The sequence below is a fragment of the Terrapene carolina genome, unplaced genomic scaffold (assembly GCF_002925995.2).
Source record: "Terrapene carolina triunguis isolate 2854851 unplaced genomic scaffold, T_m_triunguis-2.0 Scaffold85, whole genome shotgun sequence".
Classification (NCBI taxonomy): Eukaryota; Metazoa; Chordata; order Testudines; family Emydidae; genus Terrapene; species Terrapene triunguis.
Genome location: NW_020664436.1, coordinates 53,020,699 through 53,026,698, shown reverse-complemented (window position 1 = coordinate 53,026,698; position 6,000 = coordinate 53,020,699).

Below are 6,000 nucleotides of genomic sequence, written 5' to 3'. Positions count from 1 at the left end.
GGAGCCCCGCCCCCACCCCACCCCCATCCACTCCCTCCCACTTCCCACCCCCTGACTGCCCCCCTCAGAACCCTAACCCCCCCCTGCTTCTTGTCCCCTGACTGCCCCGACCCTTATCCACTCGCATGGGTGGCAGGGTTGTAGAAATTTTGGTGTTGCCCAGAACCCCCCCCCACACACCTGCCTAAGACTCTGGGAGGGGGGTTGGGTGGGGGGAGGAGGTCTGGGGTGCAGGTCCTGGGCTGGGGATTAGGGTGCAGGAGGGGTGCAGGGTGCAGGTTCTGGGATAGAGTTTGGGTGCTGGGTGCAGGCTCCGGGCTGGGGCAGGGGGTGGGTGTGCAGGAGGGGGCGAGGGGTGCAGGTTCTGGAATGGAGTTTGGGGGTGGGAGGCGGTGCAAAGGGAGGGGGTGCAGGCTTTGGGAGGGAGTTTGAGGGCAGGAGGGGGGTGTGGGGAGGGGGTTTGGGGATAGGAGGGGATGCAGGGGTGAGGGCTGTGGGTCTGAGGATGAGGGGTTCATGATGCAGGAGGGGGCTCAGGGATGGAGCAGAGGATTAGGGTGTGGGGGATGAGGGCTGGGGCTGAGGGGTTTGGGGCGTTGGAGAGGCTCAGGGCTAGGGTGGAAGGGCAGGGTAAGGGCAGCCTGTCTTCCCATTAGTAGATGGGGGACACTAGGACCTGGGGGCAGCAGACAAGGGAGAGGCAGGCGGGCGGGGGGGGAGTCCACGGGGGGACGGGACGCAAGGAGGGGGGCTGGCAGGTGGAGGCCGAGGACCCATCCAACACTCCCCCGCTCCCTGACTGCCCCCCCCTTACCATTCTGGCTCCATGTGTTTGCAAAATACTCTGCCCGGTGGGTCGGTTTGTGTGTTACACAGGGCTGCAGACAGAGGGAGGGGGGAGCAGGGGAGGGCTCTGGCTGCTGGAGGCCAATGGGAGCGGGTCAGTTGGCCCAGCCACCCAATCAGCAGCCGCACTCTGCATGGAAGGGAGGGAGGGAGGCGAGGGAGAAAAAAACCCCGGACATTTTAACCTTGTTACCAATTCCTCCCGGACGGCTATTTAGAGACGCAAAAGCCGGACATGTCCGGGGAAATACGGACAGATGGTAACCCTAATGCAGCTACCTGCAGCAAAGGGGGCCTCAAGGAGGAAAATTTCCTGAGCTGCCTGTGTTTTATTGCAGGAGGCCCCTCGCCCAGAAATGGCTCCAATTCAGAATCCAGTGAGATTTGGGCATAATAGACACCCATAGCACATTAAGGCACTGTTATGTTATAATAATACTGACCTCCTTTGAGATCTGCTGATGGAAAACTCCACATAAGAGCTAGGGCTTATTAATCTTCAGATAGTCGCTGGTGTTCAGGCAGTCCTCCATCTTGACAGATGAGCAAGCCAGCAGGAACCTAGGCTACTCTTCCTGAGAGCTAACTCCAGCCTCTCTACTCTCTCTCTCAGCATTTCCTGCTCCCTCTCCATTAAAGAGCTACAACAAACACACAGCCCGTCTGACAGGATTAGCATGCTGTCCCTTTCAAGCAATATACTAACCAGGGCCGGCTCTAGGTTTTTTGCTGCCCCAAGCAAAAAAAAAAAGGTGTCCGGAATGCCGCCCCTGGAATTGTGCAGCCCCAAGCACGTGCTTGGTTTGCTGGTGCCTAGAGCCGGTCCTGATACTAACATCAAAATGCTCTCATGTGGTGAGCATGGGAAGAGGAATGGAGATTTTCATATGTTCTGTAGTTAATGTCATCAGTCTCAAAGTATGTCTAGTCACATTCTAGGTTATAGGGGAGTGTGGGAGAAAGGAGTGAGGGAATGTTAAAATAAATATTGGCCTCAGATTCTATTATTTGATAAATCCTTTAAGCCTTTTGGACATTTTGATTATAATAGATCATCTCTATTTTAAAAAATGGAAATGTAAAACAGCCAGTCTGGTTAATTAAAAATGGACAACCCTCCCAAGGGAAGGGGGTTTAAGCCTACCAAACCATACCAGTTGGCTTCAACTATGGGCCATACAGGGTCCTCACTCAACACAGGCAATTTGCATGGATGTCACTGTGATTTAATCACAAATGGATTGCATCTGTATCACATAACAGGCCCTTGCAATGAAGAAGTAGGAATGGGGAATGACAGACTCCTTAATAGGAGTAAAAATTGAAGTGTTATATAAACACTGACTGCCACCTTTTTGACATCTTTGTATTCTGACAAAGTGAAAAACAATCTTTCAAATAAGAATTCTAGACATCTGTGGATCTGAGTATCCCAGATGTTTAAGTTGAGCCACATTTTCATTACTTGAAAGCTTTATTATGATTAAAGAGCATAACAGAAATTGATAATATTTCATTTTGAGGATGCAGGATATATATTTCACATGGGTTCTGATGAAGGAGAGAGTTTTTATATTCTTTTCCAAAACATAAATGTTTGCACACTGAAGTATTAGATACAGAGCTGTTTACAGATACAGAGCTGGCAGAGATTTACAGTCTGCTCCCGAAATTTCTGAAGTTCTCCAATCATTAATTATCACACAGGATTATTCTGATGGCAACTTCATTTGAGTGAGAAATAGATTTAGCCAATAAGTTTTCTGTTCATTGTCTACATTCCACTTTTGTCAATCATTCAGTATATCCTCTTCACACACTTCCCCCCCCCACAGAGAATGTTTTAAGTACAATATTTACTGCATTTCTCATTTAACTACAACTACTCTAAAACTTCCAAGTAGCTGTATATTGCAAACATATATGCTTCAGTAGAAGGTAATAGTGCAGCAAACCATAGAAATTAAAACTGTACCTTCCTTTTTGAAAGCTGTTTGTGTACAAGGCCAAAACATCTTAGCCGCTGCTGCGTATGCTTTTCCTGTCTTTACCTTCTCAATGCCATGGTGTTCACTTCTGGTACTTTTCATCCATGTTTTTGTTTTGATTTTTGGCAGTCTCCATCCAGACACCCAGCTTTTTTTCTCCGTTGCAAATCTAGTTTGTAATACAACATATGCATATTTGCTCCCATTTCTTTTTGCCGTAAGTATGCTGAATCTGTATCGCTCACCCATGTTTTATTTACCAGTAAAACAGATTTTCCATTGCTATCCCTTCTAGACATTTAAAAGCAGAGGCAGGCCAAGCAGAAACGATCCGTTAGAGCTTATGGAAGCTCTTGCTGCCTGGTGTACTGGCAGTTACTTCTCACAAACATCCCTTCCTAGGCCGCTTCATTTTATATCATAGCATAACATACTGATTGGCAACAACACTTGTTAAGATATCATTAGGTGAGGTGCCCATGGAAAGAAAATCCTCTCATATATGAAACTGCATCAAATCAGACAGCAGCCATTATATTTTGTGTGAATGGAAAATAACCATATGTTTGCTTTATTTATTTTTATTCCAAGCCAAGTCCGAATAGGCTTGAAGCCAGAAGCACACATCCACTAGCAAATGCGAGAGAACACAGTGTTTAGCAAGAGATGCCCAGCGTCCATTTTCTTTTCTCATTTTGTGCTGTATTCTCTTTTCCAAAAGAAAAGGTGAATAAAATATGTTCAACTTTCGTGATTTATGTGGCTGCATGGAAAGGGCAGGGCATTTATGTATAGCAGCTTCCCGGTTCCAGCATTAGAAATTCCTCGGGCATTTGATGAGGATTCTTTTCTCCTTCTGAGTGCAGGTTGTATCCTTGAGAAGTAGCATTAGAGAAGTTCCCTTTGGAACTCTCCCTAGAATGTCTTATTTTAAATGAGGCTGCCTTGTACATTACACCCGACAGGTCGGTCCCTATACACATCCTAAACCCTAAATCTGGCTTTGGTTCATCTTCTAACCCATTCTTCAGTGCGTCTCTTCATTTGGAAGTGGTGTTCACACGGGCCATCATTTTGGCTCTTTACACGGGAGATTTAGCAGCCCTGCAATGCATTCCTCCTCATTGTATTATCTTCTTTGCAGAAAAGGTGGTGCTTAGGTCTGGTCCTAGTTTTCTCCTAAAAGAGATGTTATCTTTTCACAAGAGACAGGACATCATCCTTTTCAGTATCTGCTCTTATTTTAATGCAGAAAAAGAGGAGCTACTCTAACCCCTTTTGGAGTTTATCAGCTCCTGAAATGCTGGACTGAGCCTCAAAGGGTGTGTCTACACTGCAGTAGAACAGGTGGATCTGGCCCACGTCAGCTGACTTGGAATTGCAGGGCTTTGGCTGCAGGACTATAAAATTGCAGTGTAGGGATCCGGGCTCAGGCTGGATCCCGGGCTTAGGGACCCTCCCCCCTTGTGAGGTCCCAGAGCCCAGGCTTCAGCCCAAGCCAGAACATCTACACTGCGGTTTTATAGCCCCACATCCCAAGCCCAAGTCAGCTGACATGGGCCAGTCACAGGTGTTTTATTGCTGTGTAGACATATCCTAGGGTCCCTAGCCTATGGACCACAACAAAAATGGCTCCAGAGCCTCTGGACACCATTTTCCAGCATGCTTAGAATCCAGGGCAGGGACAGAGTAGACAGAAAGCTCCTGCATAAGGCAATAGGAAGGCTTTTGAACTGGGATGATTTATACAGACCGTTTTCTGGGCCAACAAGGAGCCAGGACTGCTCAACCCCCCCAATGGGAGGGGGCAGCCTGGTTCATAGACAAAGGACCAGGGCTTTTTAGTAACAGTTTTGGCTTTTGACTTTGGAGCAGAGCAAGAAGCAGAACAGCTCAGGGAGTCTCTGGTTAGCTCCCAGTCCCCACAAAGGGTGTGAACTGCTGTGGGATCTAGTGCACGGGTCAGGCAGTTCCAGCCCTGTGTAGATCAGTGCCCAGAGAGGCAGTGAACCAACCTGGTGCCAGCTACCTAGAGCCAGCTGGGATCTCCACAGGACTCCAGACCAGAGAGAGAACCCTGCCCATTCAAGAGTGAAAATACTGGCAGAGGGCTCCTTTTGTTCTCTAAACTGGCCATTTGCAGCGTTGCTACACTCATCTCTGGACTCATCCTATGCATTCCGTCTGCCTGGGAAGGTGCCAGGGGAGAGCTGGGGGCTGTGGTACATCTGTGAATGTTGGGAGGTGGGGAATTTGTTGTATTATTAATGTTTAACCATAACACGTTCTCTCCCTAGAGCCTCTGTTTCCTGTCACCAATCAAGACCCCCTTTTGTTACACTGTTATTTTGGGTGTGGCATTTTATTTGCTGGGATTTGTATGACTATTTTGTTTCTTGTGTACTGTGTCATACTCCTCGTTAACAGTACAGTATTAACCCTGGTCTACACTTAAAATTTAGATTGACCTAAGTATGCCATTCAGGAGTGTGAAAAATTCACACCCCAAGCCACAGTTAAGCCGAACTAGCCCCCATTGTAGATGTATCTAGATCAAAGGAAAAATTCTTCTATCAACCTAGTTACTCCCGCTTGGGGAGAAGGACTAATTCTTTCAACGGAAAAACACCTTCTGTCTGTAAACTATGGCTCTATGGGAACATAGCGATAGTGCTACAGTTGTGCCATTGTAGAATCCATAGTGTTTGTGGAAAATCCATTCCGTGATCTTTGCCATTCTTTTAGAGTACCGAGTATAGCAGCCGGGTCACGTTACTCCAGCCCAGGTTTTGGTATTGACTGGAGAGGGCAGTTAGCTACAAAGGGAGAAGCGGCATGCTGTGTTCTGGGAGTTGCGAGATTAAACCAGTAGTCTGTGGAATCTTACTTTAAAATGATATACTGGGTCTTTGTGATTTGTTCCAGAAGCTCCCAATCAGTTAGGATACAAGTTTAGTGCAGATATCCCTTAGTTGTTTCCCTGAAACAGCACCCCTTGTATCCCAGGCACAGAGAAGAGGCACCTTGGGTGGAGGCACCAGGCATTGCAACGAAGAACTCAGGACCCAATCCATGCTGGCAGGGAAAAGCCACTCTGATTAGCAAGCTCAGAGAGGAGGCTTGTGCTACACCTCAGGGGAGAAACTACACTCCATTGCCCAGAAGC